The following is a 14,423-nucleotide window of genomic DNA, read 5'->3' as shown; positions in this document are numbered from 1 at the left end:
TAAGTTACTGTAATTGTTTTGTTATTGTTGTTACATGGAGCTGAAAATACCCCTACTGATAGAGATGACCATGCTATTCTCAATCAGGTTTATTCTTAGTTTGCTATCAGAGTCACATCCAACATTGGGTATATCATTGTCATGGACCCAGGTTCAACTGTGTGAAGAACTAAGTGCGAGATTAGTCTGGAAGGAATGAGCTTAAAGGGTCTAGAACCTTGCAGTAGATAAAGCTTCATTGTAGTAAGGTGAAATCAAAGAAAGAGCACAGGGCTTAAGCAAATCTAACCTTCATAACTAATTGTTTTAACTTGGACAATTTTTACTCACCCACTCTGAGCTTCAGCTCCCTTATCTTTAAAATGAAGATTAAAATACCTTAAATATTTACTCCAAGGAACCCTGGTGGCACAATTATTAAAGCTCTTGACTGCTAACTGAACAGTTCGAGTCCACCAGCCACTCTGGGAGAAAACAAGCAGCAGTATGCTTCTGTAAGATTTACAACCTTGGAAAACCTATGGGACAATTCTACTCTGTCCTATGAGATTGCTATGAGTCAGAATCAATTAGATAGCAATGGGAAATGCTTACCGTAAAGATCAAAAATAGAAGCATGTGAGATGCTTAATACAAAGTGTGTGTGTGTGTGTGTGTATACTACTCTATTCTATTCTTTATTATAAATTATCCTCCTTCACAAATGCAAATGTAACAAAGCATCTCACCCTCTCCTACCCCTTTCTCAATGCCACCCCCAGGCTTCTTGCTTTTGGAAAACTAACTCCTTCTGGAGTTTGACTTTGGTTTTCATTTTATCTAGATTTTTCTTGGTTAAAATAGTTGGTGGGTAAGGAGGTGGGAAGAAGATAAGAGGTCCATACAGTATGGACACTAGGCACGATGGCTCTGCTCCCAGCCAAAAGAGATCTTATAAGGAGAAAGCAGACAAATTGCTCCTGCTTTCTTGGAACTACCACTCTGCTCATGCGAAAATGAGAACTGAGTTTGTGACCACGTCTTTCGACTCACAGAGCATACCCGCATTTTTAATTAGGGTTTTCCTCGAGAGGTAAGTCTTCTGAGATGTGCTCTTGAAATGAAGTCATAACCATCTATAGTGAGTATTTATAATACACACATATATACGTACCACATACATATTTATATATAACATTAGAGTCTGTTACCATGGAAACTATTACAGTACTAACAAATTAAACACTGTGACTCCATTGTAATATGAAATAAGAAATTCAAATGAAACACCAAGTGTTTGTTTAAGCACAAATAGCTTTAGTAATTAAATACTTAGAGACAATACAGAAAACTGCAAATTAATATTTAGAAGTCTTTTCCGGTATGAAAGTCGGCTTTGATGTTGTTTTCCCTTTTCCATTGTATTACATTATAGATCTTTATAAATTGAGTTTGGCATTGGGTTAACAGGAAGAGATCTGTTGCACTGGCGCTCTCACACACCTAAGTACTCAGCTCCCATTCTAAACAGTTTCACCTTCAATGAGCTCATGATCTCGTGGCTCTTTTTATTAATTAAAATGAGGACTTTTAAACAAGAAAGCTCAGCTATGAAGTTGCTCTTATATCCCGTTTCATACAGACAACATGTAGAACTACCCCCAGGGTTTTGAATATATTAACATCCGTTCACAATTAACCCTAATGGGACAAGTGTAGCATTTTTTCCAAGCAGATATATTCAAAGCTGGAAAATACATAGTGTTTAAATAGATCTCATTATATCAGCTACACCAAATCTCTCCTCTTTATATACAGAGGATTGTACCTCTTTTCACTGTCATGCAACATTAAAAGAGAAAGGCATACACAAGGATGACATGGATTTGACAAAAAATTAATGATTTGTACATCCCTTTAATGCTTCAAATCTGCAATTCATGTATGCTAATTAGTTCATAATGGGCTGTTGAAGAACAGAACTGTCATCGTGCCGCTTTGCAGGTTTCTGGAAGCTCCAATTCAGCACAGACTTGCCTGGTTGGCTTCTGGATTCTGGACTGTAACATGGCAGATCTATGATAGCTTTTTCCCCCACACACAATTGTTTCCTGGATATGGTGCTTTCATCTATCAGAGTTACGACGGCATATCTCAAATAAGTGGTTCCTGGGTGCCGCAATACATACCAGGAGCAATAGCATAACCTCACTAGATCTAAATGATTGATTCCTGGATTTTAGCCTGTCAGCCTATACCTCAGAGGGCAGCTGTCAGCCTCCTAAATGTATGAAGTTGTATTATGCAGCACATTTTGAAAATGTATGTTCAACTTTTTTTTATTTACAGATAAAAAGGACTGTAAAACTTGGAGAGAAAAACAAAGGGGACTACAAAGATCAGATATCTTTTCTTACTGTGAAATCATGTATATCTCCCTACTGCAAGAAAAGTAGCTAGCAGTCCCTTTTCCTTTTCTGAGCTCTGCATTTTTTTTTTTTTTTTGCTGCTGATGCAGAGACAAAGACGGTCACAACAGCAGGAGAGTTTGAGGCATAGAGCGACTTCACAAACGAAATGGGGACACCAGGGATTGCTGGAAGCTGGGAGATTTGAAAACACATTGCTCTGTTTTTACTGGAGAGCCAAACTTACTTTCCCTGATCCCCATGGTAGAGTCTTGACCCAGTGTTTTTCTCATATCACATCTGCTGATTTGTAAACCCAGCTGCGCATGTCCAGAGAGAAGATGTCACACACACACAAAAAAAAAAACAAGAACCAAATTTGATTTTAGGTTTGAAATATCAGTCAGGCTTCTGAGGGCTGAATTTTTTTGTCTTGTAGATTCCAGAATTAAGATGCATTTTAATTTAAAAACAAAAAAGAAATTTGCACTGGAAAATATGAACTAGAGACGATAATGGAATAACTGGGCCAAACTAGAGGAACACCATATCTAAATACAGCTGAGCTAGTACGAGATTTTAGATAATTAGGAATAGTCACTGTACAAATATGCAAAATAATGGTATGTTGAAAGGGAGTCTAAAACTTCTCAAGATAATTAGACATTTTTAGGAAGAGTGTTAGTTAAGGATGTTAAGCAAGAATGGAGGGGAAAAAATCTTACTACTAAGAGTTAGTGCTTAATAAATGTTGAGTGAATGAAGGATGCTATTCAAATAATGTTGTGACGTAAAATGATATTCCAACCTAGAGACTGCACGTGACTCTCCAACCAGCAATAAGAAATTCAAGTTCATAGTAACAAAAATTTTCTGTACTGACATTGGAACAGCCCTTTCTTCGAAGGTTACCAAAGCACACAATCGAAGCTCTTTCCAATGGTTAGGTTACTCAGATTTACAGGTTGAACTTGGTGCTGCCATTTGAAAGGATCCAGGAAAACCTTCAACATAGGATGGAATCATCCTCTTGGAATTTACTATGTGTTTGTCATGATTCCTTTACTTGACAATTTTCTGATTGATCTTTGTGCTGTCGATTTATTTTTTAAAACAGCCTTCATTGAGTTATAATTCACACACCATGAAATTTAACCATTTAAAGTATACAATGCAGGACTTCCAGTAAGATGGAGGAATAGACAGACAAGCGACACAGACCCTCTTCAACAAAGAAACGAAAAACCAGTTGACAGACATACAGAAGATAATCCTGGAGCCCTGAGCTTTGAAAGGAACTATGCAGAAGTGGATTAGGCACCAACTAGTGGAAAAACCTGAACGAAAACAGTGAGTACAGAGATGGTCAGAGCTGAGGACTGTCAGCTACTCTGATGGGACCAACAGCCTGAATATTTCCAAGTGGTGTTGGGACCTGAGAATTGACCTAAAGATCAACCCTGGTCACCAAGAACTGCAGGGACAACTGTGCAGGTGGCCTATGGCTAGCTGTTGACTTTTTGCTGTCCAGAGGCTGCAGCCATTTTGATTATTTATACACAGCAGCCATTTTGGATATTTAAAATGACTGAGGGTGTAGCCATTTTGAATGCTTATGAGCGGCGGCCATTTTGGATATCTAAAGTGACCAAGGACACAGCCATTTCGAATGTTTACAAGTGGTGGTCATTTTGGATTTTAAAGTGATAGCATTCTCATTTGGATTCCAGGGACCTAAGAATAGGCTCTGTTTGCCAAGGTCAGTAGGACATACGAGAGGCTGACAACAGGAAAGGAGACAGGTGGTGAGTGTATAAGTGCTGTCAATTAATGAATAGAGGAGCACAGTACCCTACTTTCATGATAACATACAAACAAAACAAAGAAAAGGAAAATCGTGGGCAAATCACTTCAACACACAATCACCAATTAAATATAAACACAAAAACATCACAATGCCTCAGAGACAAGAGAGCATCACAGTCCACAAAAAGAAGCAAGGTAAAGCAGGAGAAACAAGAGACCAGGATACAGACCCAAACCACATCCCCAAGGAAGATGCAGCATTGGAACTCCCTGATAAGGAATTAAAAAGAGTTATATTTAGGTATCTTCAATGGATTGAGAGACAGATCAAGGAAAACACAGAGAAAATCCTACAACAATTTCAAAAGACAATACAAGAACAAAATGAGAAAATAAATGAAAAATTAGAAATGATACAAAAGCTACACACAGAAATTCAGAAGATTAATACTAAATTTTCAGAAATAGATAAGGCCTTGAATAGGCAAAGGAGCAGAATTGAATCAATGAAAGACAGAACTAGGGTGATTGCAGGCAAATACCTGAACACTTCTTTGAAAAGGGATAAATCAGAAAAAAGATCAAAACAAAATGAAAAAAGTCTGAGGTTCTTTTGGGATACCATCAAAAGGAATAACCTATGTGTAATTGGAATTCCAGAACAGAACAGGAAGAGACAAATAAAACCACAGAGAAAACTGTTGAAGGTTTGTTGGAAGAGAATTTTCCTGCTATGATGAAAGATGAGAATATATCCATTCAGGAAGTCCAACAAATCCCAAACAGGATAGACCCCAAAAGAAAATCACCAAGACATATCATCACCAAACTTACCAAACCAAAGACAAAGAAAGAATCATGACCCTCCACAACAACGAACTAATACTATATTTGTCCTTCTGTGACTGACTTATGTCACTTAGCATAATGTCCTCCAAGTTCATCCATATTATGCGGTACATAACAACAAGAACAGTGTTATTCTTTAGCATAGCATTCCATTATGGGTATGTACCATAGTTTGGTCATCCACTCTTCCACTGTAAATCTTAGATATAAGTCCCTTGCCAGATAATTATTGGCAAATATAATGAGTTCATTGTTGTGGAGGGAAACTTTCTATATTGGTTGCCAGGGGTGGGAAGGGAGGGGAGGGAACACTGAAAAAACAAATTCATTGACCCATGCCACTTTAGCTTGTGTATTTCAGTATACATAAATTATATTTCAATAAAATGCACTTAAAAAATAATAAAGTGTCCAATGCAGTGGTTTTTAGTATAATCACAGAGTTGTGCAATCATCATTACAATCCAATTTCAAAATATTCTTATTAGCTCAAAAAGAAGCCTCATCATTCTCCATCTTCTCACCCTACCTGTTTCCTAGCCTTCCTTCCCTGCACCCTGGAAATCACTATTCTACTCTCTATCTCTGTTCTGGTTGCCTAGTGCCACTCTGACAAGAAAATACCACAAATGGGATGGCCTTCACAAACGGGAGTTTGTTCTCTTACAGTTTGGAGGCTTTAAATCCAAGTTCAAAGTGCCACGCTCTAGGGGCTGGGTGAAAGGCCCTCAACCTTGGGGTCTAGCTCTGCCTCCTGCTCCTGGCCCACTAGAACTAGAGGTGTTTCTTCACTCAGACAGCTGCCAGCTGCTGACGCTGGCAAACCCAAGGTTGACAAGTAAAAAGGCACAGTCCTGATGTTACCAAACCACACAGCAAGCCATTAATTTAAGTCCATTGTAAGTCCCAAGGTCGACAGAGCATGGCAGGCTGCTGAACAACAACATGACTACACACAGGGCCCAAGTGTGCCATAAACTCAAGACTATCCCCAAGGCTTCTCCTTATATACAGAAAGCAGACCACATACCCAAAGGCAGCTACCCAGCTGCTTGTGGTAGATCCCACCATGGAGATGATTGCCAGTCTCATCATGGGGAATAATTACCACCAGCTGCCCAGCCACTCAACCAGGCCCAGCCAAGTTGACTTAGAAACATCACCACCACAATCTCTATAGATTTGCCTTACTTTAGGTTTTTATATAAATGGAATTTTATAATATATGATATTTTGTGACTGGTCTCTTTCACTTAGGATAATGTTTTAGAAGTTCATCTATATTGAAGCATATATTAGTACTTCATTTAATTTTATTGCAAAATAACATTTTACTGTATGGATATATCACAGTTTATCTGTTCCTCAGATGATAGACATTTGAGTTGTTTCCATTTTTGTTATGAATAATATGTTATAAACATTCATAAACAAGTACATTTTTGTATGTATTCATGCTTTTTTATTCTTTTGCATATATACCTAGCAGTGGAATTGCTGGTTACACTATGTTTAACTTTTTGAGACACTGCAACCATTTGGGGATTTCTGGTGGAGTAGGGCCTAAGGCAGTTGACTGCTAACCAGAAGGCCGGCAGTTCAAACCCACCAGCCACTCCTCAGAAGGAAGGTTGGGCAATCTACTTCCATAGTGATACCACCTCGGAAACCCAAGGAGGGGTTGTGATGAGTCAGATCTGACTCGACAGCAATGCGTTATGTTGTGTTGTGTTGTGTTGTGTTGCAACCATTTTACATCCTCATCAACAATGCAGGAGGATTCTAAACTGTCCACATCCCTGGCAATTCTTGCTATTGTCTGTATTTTTTAGTATAGGCATCCTAATGGTTGTAGAGTAGTATCTTATTATGGTTTTAATGTGCATTTACCTTATGTCTAATATTCAATTTGAAATACTGTTCAACATCTTTTCATGGGTTTATTGGCCATTCGTATATCTTTCTTATTGAGTTCTAAGACATCTTTATATATCCTGGATAAAAATCTATTGTCAAATACAATAATTGCAAATATTTCTTCTGTTCTGTGGCTTTTATCATGTTATTAATGGTGTTTTTTATTAAGCTTAAAGAAGTATACTTGACATAAAATATAGAATTTGATAAATTTTGACATAGGTATACATGCATGAAATAATATAATCAAGTTAATAAAAATATCCATCTGCACACAAAGATTTTTTGAGCCTCTTCTGAATACCTCCCTACTACTCTTCCTTTTCCATCCTCGGACATCCGTTAATCAGCTCTGTGTCACTATTGATCACTTTGTATTTTCTATAATTTCATATAAATTAAATTATATAGTATGTCTCTTTTTATCTGGTTTCTTTTACTAGCATAACTATTTTCCAGTGCATCCACATTGTCTATGGAACAATGCTTTTCTTTTCATTACTAAATAGTATTCCATCATAAAAATATGTTGTTGTTGTTGTTGTTGTTGTTGTTATTTGCCGTCGAGTCGGCCCCGACTCATAGTGACCCCCCTTGGGTTTCCAAGGCAGTATCACTACAGAAGTAGGATTGCCCAACCTTCCTTCCGAGGAGTGGCTGGTGGGTTTGAACCGCCAGCCTTCTGGTTAGCAGTCAAGTGCCTTAGGCACTATGCTACCAGAGCTCCCTCATATAAATATAGCACAGTTTATTTACCTATTGTTGAGCATTTGGGTGACTTTCAGATTTGGTCTTTTTAAAATAAAGCTGCTATGAGCATTTGTACACAAATCTTTGTATGCACATATGGTTTTATTTCTCTTTGGTAAGTAGTTAGGAGTGAGATTGCTAGGTACCTTGGTTGACATATGGTTAGCTTTTTTTGAGAACTGTTTTCCAAAGTAGTTGCACAATTTCACATTCCCACCAGCAATTTATGAGAGACCTAATTCCTCCACATCCTCACCAACACTTAATAGGCCAATCTTTTTTAATTTTAGACATTTTAATAGGTGTATAATTATATCTTGTTGTAGTTTTAATTTGTATTTCTCTAATGACTAATGAGCATTAAAGAGGAAAGATGTCAATTTGAAGACTAAGGTGTGCCTAATATGCATGTGCAAGCTGGACAACGAATGAGGAAGACAGGAGAAGAATTGATGCCTTTGAATTGTGGTATTGGAGAATACTGAGAATACCCTGGACTTCCTAAAGAACAGACAAATCTGTCTTGGAAGAAGGGCAGCCAGAATGCTCCTTAGAAGCGACAATGGCCAGACTTCGTTGCACCTGCTTTGGTCATGGTGTCAGAAGGGCCAAGTCTCTAGAGGAGGGTCTAATGCTTGGTAAAGTACAGCGTCAGTGAAAAAAGGGAAGATACTCAATGAGATAGATTGACACAGCAGCTGCAACAATGGGCTTAAGCTGTGAGGATGACACAGGACTGGGCAGTGTTATGTTCTGTTGTACATAATGTCACTAGGAGTTGGGGCCAACTTGACAGCACCTAGCTAGTGTAACAATGATTAATGGTGCTCAAGATCTTTTTATGTCTTTTTTACCATTCATATCTCTTTGGTAAAATAAATGTTCAAATCTTTTGCTTTTTTTTTTTTTTTTTTTGTACTCTTTTTTTTTAGTGTTCTCTTGTTATTAAGTTTTGAGAGTTCTTTATGTATATGGGATATATGTAGCTTGTACTTTGATTTGCATTTGTTTCTAAGAACTTTTTTATTTTGCACTTATCTTTCTGTTATCCAGTAGTTCTTAAGCAATGTGTTATTCAGTTTCCATGTTGATTTTAATTTTATAGTGTTATAATAAGAAAAGATGCTTTGTAGAATTTCAATGTTTTTAAATTTATTGAGGCTTGATTTGTGGCCTAACATATGGTCTATTCTGGAGAATGATCCATGTGCACTGGAAAAGAATGTGTACTTTTTTTGTTCTTGTGGGGAATGCTCCGTATACGTCCATGAGGTCTAGTTGGTTGATTGTGTTGTTGAGATCTTCTGTATCTTTGTTGTTCTGTCCTTCATCAAAAATGATGTGTTGAAGCCTACTACCACTATTGTAGTATTGTCTATTTCTCTTCAATTCAGTTAATGTTTGCTTTATGTATTTGGAGCTTTCTCATTGGATGCATAGATATTTATTATCTGTTGACCCTTTTATAGTCATATAATGCCTTTCCTTGTCCTTATGCTGGAATTTGCCTTGAAATCTATTTTATCAGAAATAAATATTACCACTCTTGTTCTTTTTTGGTTGTTACTAGTTTGATATATTTTTTTCCATCCCTTGATTTTCAATTTATATTTATCTTTGTGTCTAAGGTGAGTCTCTTGCAGGCAGCAAATTGATGGGTCTTGGTTTTTTATCCAATCTGCCACTATCTTTCTCTTGGCTGGTGCACTTAATCCATTTACATTTAGTTTAATTAATGATAGTTATGAATTTACTGTGTCACTCTTTTGCGTTTTTTGTTGTGATGTTGATGGTTTCTTTGTTCCAAATATTTTTGTATGCTGAGTTCATTATCAAGTTTTCTTTCCCTTTTCTTCATTATTATTGCTTTTGTGTTTACTAAGTCCTTGTGATTTTCTCCTTTCTCATTTTGATGAGAAAGTTTATTAATTTTCTTTGTGGTTACCCTGTAGTAAATTCTTATCTCCCTAAGTTTGGAACAGTCATTTCTATATTGACATTGTCCTGACTTCCCTCTCCAGATGAAAGTTTTGTAATTATACCATTTATTCCCCCTGTTTGCTTTGCAGTAGGTATTGTTTACATATTTAATCCTTTGGTTCTCTATTTTTCATTTTGCAAGCTTGTTTTAGGTTTGAAGATTCTTTTCTTGGGTTGGTTTCTGGGTGGTGGTATCATATGTCTTAATCTTAGACTGTTGTATTCCATTATAGGTTTTCTGTTGGAAGGATTCCCTTTAGCATTTCTTGTAGGGTTGATCTGGTTTTCACAAATTCCCTTAATTTCTGTTTGTCCAGGAATGTCCTAATTTCACTATCATATCTGAGGGACAGTTTTGCTGGATATACAATTCTTGGTTGGCAAATTTTTTCTTTCAAGGTTTTGTATTTGTCATCTCAATGCCTTCTTGCCTGCATGGTTTCTGGTGAGAAATCGGAATTTAGTCTTGTTGGTTGCTCTTTGTAGGTAACATTTTGTTTTTTCCAAGCTGCTCTCAAGATTCTTTGTCTTTGGTTTGGGTAAGTTTGATTTTGATATATCTTAGTGACTTTCTTTTGGGGCCTATTCAATATGGAGTTCATTGAGTTTGGGGATAGTTATCTTTTCTTCTCTCATGATATTGGGGAAGTTTTCTGTTAGCAAGTCTTCAACATTTTTCTCCATGGTTGTTTTTTGTTCTGTTTTGGTTTGTTTTTGCCTCCTCTTCTTCTGGAATTCCAATCAGGTGTATGTTGTTTATTTTTATATCCTCCCATATAACCCTTAGATTTTCTTTATTTCTCTTGATTCCCTTTTCTGATTTTCCTTATACAAACTGGTGTCAAGGGATTTGTCTTCTAGCTGGGATATGTTCTTCAGCCATTTTGATTCATTGATCCCCTTTTCCACTTCCTCCTCTCTCCATGACTGCCTGTGCCACTTGTAACTCTGACCTGATTCCTTGCACATTTTTCTCCCAACTCCTGCACATTTATTGTTTACCTTGAATTCCTCCCCATCTGTCTATATTGTGTTGTTTTTTTCTGTATGGATTCCATGATGTTTTCCCCCCTTCTCATCAGCATCTGCATCTCTATTTAAAATGTCCCTACTTCAAAGGTTCTCGTCTCTTCCCTCTCCCCAGTGACTAATCTCACTCCATTTCCCTTTGCAATCCACACTCAATCTATTTTTTTATCTTCTCATTTGATGCTCAGAATTCCAGGATCATTGTTTGCATCTGTTTCACTCAGATTTCTGGATCTCATAGAGGAAATTGGCAGAATGTGTTAGCAAGACACCATCTTATCTGCTTCCCTTCTTCTTTTCTAATATAGGAGCTCAATGCTATACAATTCCCTACTCATGTTGCTTTGTTTACATCCCACATATTGGGAAATGTTTGATTTATGGATTTAAAGTTTTCATCAAAGATAGAAATTTTTCTAGTTTTATTTCTTTAAATTTTTTTTTCAGTTTCTCTACTCCTCTTGTTGTTAGGTGCCATCAAGTTGGCTGTGACTCATAGCAAACCTACGCACAACAGAACAAAACACTGCCTGGTCCTCTGCCAGCCTCATGATTCCTGCTATACTCTAGCCCATCATTGCAGCCACTGTATCAATCCACCTCATTGAGGGCCTTCCCCTTTTTTGTTGACCCTCCACTTTACCAAGCATGATCTGACAACATGACCAAAGTAGGTGAGATGAAGTCTGGCCGTTCTCACTTCCAGGGAGCATTCTGGCTGCACTTCCTCCAGGACAGATTTGTTAGTTCTTCTGGCAGTCCATGGTCCTTTCAGTATTCTTTGCCAACACCACAACTCAAAAGCATCAAATCTTCTTCAGTTTTCTTTATTCATTGTCCAGCTTTCACATGCATATGAGACAATTGAAAACAACATGGTTTGGGTTAGGGGCACCTTAGTCTACAAAGAGACATCTTTGCTCTTCAGCACTTCAAAGAGGTCTTTTGAAGCAGATTTGCCAAGTACAATTTATTGTCCGATTTCTTGACTGCTGCTTCCATTGGTGTTGATTGTGGAACCAAGTAATATGAAATCTTTGACAACTTCAATCTTTTCTCCATTTACTGAGATGCTGCTTATTGAAGCAGTTGTGAGGTTTTCGTTTTCTTTATGTTGAAGCATAATTGTTCTCGTACCTAGTGCTTCTCTGACTAGCATATACTACAAATGGGATGCCTTTAACAAACAGGAGTTTATTCTCTTATAATTAGGAAGCTTTAAGTCCGAGTTCAAAGCGCCAGGCTCTAGGGGCTGGGTGAAAGCCCCTCAACCTTGGGCTTCAGCTCTGCTTCCTGCTCTGGTCTAACTCAGGGTAGAGGCTTTTCTTCACTCAGACAGCTGCTGGCTGCTGAGACTGACAAGCACAAGGTTGACAAGTAAAAAGGCACAGTCCTGATGTTACCAAACCACATGGCAAGCCATTAATTCAAGGCCATTGAAAGTCCCAAGGTCAGCAGAGCATGGCAGGCTGCTGAACAATGACATGGCTACATGCAGGGTTCAAACATGCCATAAGCTAGAGGCCATTCCCAAAGCTGTTTCTTATATACAGGAAGCAGGCCACATACCCAAAGCAGTTACTCAGCTGCTCCAGTATATTCCACCATGGAGTTAATTACCAATCTCACCATGGGGAATAACTACATTCAGCTGCCCAGCCATTCAACCAGGGCCAGCCAAATTAACACACAAACCTAATCACCATAGTAATCCATACTGCTAACTATAGTCTTTAATCTTCTTCAGTAAGTGCTTCAAGTCATCTTAATTTTAAGCAAGTAAGGAGCTCTGGTGACATAATGCCTAAGGCATTTGACTACTAACCAGAAGGCTGGTGGTTCAAACCAGGAAGGAAGGAAGGTTGGACAATCTATTTCCGTAGTGATACTGCCTTGGAAACCCAAGGAGGGGTCATTATGAGTTGAGTCCAACTCGACAGCAGTGAGTTTGGTTTTGAAAATTTGTGTCACCTGTGTATCACAGGTTGTTTCCTCCAATCCATTTGGGGAACTCCAGTTACATGTATAGTTGATGTCTGAAGTTGTCCCCCAGCTTACTGATGCTCTGTTCAATTTATTTTTTTACTTTTCCCCCTCTTGTTTTCATTTTAGATAATTCTATTGCTATGTCTTCAAATTCACTAAATCTTTTTTTTTTTCTCCAGTGCTTAATCTGCTGTATGTTTCATCTTAGAAATTGTAGTTTTCCTATCTAAAAGGTCAACTTGGGTATTTATATGTCTTCCATGTCTCTAGCCATCATGTGCAATCTTCCCTCTGGTATCTTGAACTTATGGAATACTGTTTTAATAACTGTTTTAATGTGCTGTCTACTAAGTCTATCATCTGTGTAATTCCTGGATCAGTCCCATTTGATTATTTTTCTCCACATGATGAGTCATGCTTTTCCGCTCTTTGCACACCTGCTAATTTTCAAATAGATATCACACATTATGACTTTTACTTTTTTGAGTGTGAATAATTTTGTATTCCTGTCAATATTCTTGAGTTTTTTTCTGCATTGCAGCTGAACTCCTTACAATTTTATTTTTTCAAGACTTGCTTTAGAGCTTTGATATGTGGGGCTAGAGCTCTGAATCTTGTTAAAGGAAGTTAAGACTTACGGGATATTTACAAATAAAACTTTGAGGTAAAAGAAGATTCATTTGGTATACCAGGATCAGTGAAGAAAGAATGACTAAGCACAGAAATAGCCAACAGACTCTCATTTGAAAATGGAAAAGAAAGGGTATTGTATTTAGCTCCTACCCAGTGATCCCTAAATATGTCCAAGTTCTAATCATGGAAACTGTAAATATGTTATTTTACCTTATACAGAAAACTTTGCAGATGTGACTAAGGATCTTGTAATGGGGAGATTATACTGGGTTCTCTGAGTGGGTTCAATGTAATCACAAGAGTTCTTATAAGGAAAAGAGGAGGAGGAGGATAGGAGAGTCAGAGAAGGAAATGTGACAACGGAAGCAGAATGATGACATCATTAATTCGAAGGGGACCGTGAGCCAGGGGTTGCAGGCACCAAAACAAACTGGAAAAGACAAGGAAAGAGATTTCCTCCAAGAGCTTCCAGAAGGAACACAGTACTGCCAACATCTTGATTTTAGCCCAATGAGACCCATTTTGGACTTCTGACCTCCAGAGCTATAAGAAAATAAATTGGTACTTACAGGAGTTGATCCTATGTGTTGGATGATTAGACTCCAAGTAAACTCAAGTTCATTGTTTTAAGCCACTAAAGACTGTAAAGAATACATAGTTTGTGGTAATTTATTACAGCAGCAATAGGAAATTAATAAATATATAGAAAGGGCTACTTTTTGCACAGTCCCAACAGCAAGTGAAGTTCCCATGTGGAGGCATCTTCCTACATCATAGTTTACCTCCTGATATGTGAAGGACTAGATTGATAGTGCATGTTACTTTCTGTCAGCCTCCATTGTGAGAGCAAATGTCAGGGTTCAAAATGGTGGGTAGCTCTTAGGCAGGTTCTTGTAGCCCTACTGGTCTCCCATGAATCATCACGTTATCGTCATTCCCACACCCACCTACCCCCAGAGTGGACTCCTACACATGGACTAGTGGGAGGCCATGTTGTTGTTGTTGTTGTTATGTGCTGTCGAGTCGGCCCCGACTCATAGTGACCCCTCCTTGGGTTTCCGAGGCAGTATCACTATGGAAGTAGGA

This window comes from Orycteropus afer, unplaced genomic scaffold (genome assembly GCF_000298275.1).
Source record: "Orycteropus afer afer isolate SDZICR_OR568_19922 unplaced genomic scaffold, OryAfe1.0 scaffold00002, whole genome shotgun sequence".
NCBI classification, from domain to species: domain Eukaryota; kingdom Metazoa; phylum Chordata; class Mammalia; order Tubulidentata; family Orycteropodidae; genus Orycteropus; species Orycteropus afer.
The sequence above is the reverse complement of the archived record's forward strand: the minus strand, read 5'-3'. Positions refer to the sequence as shown.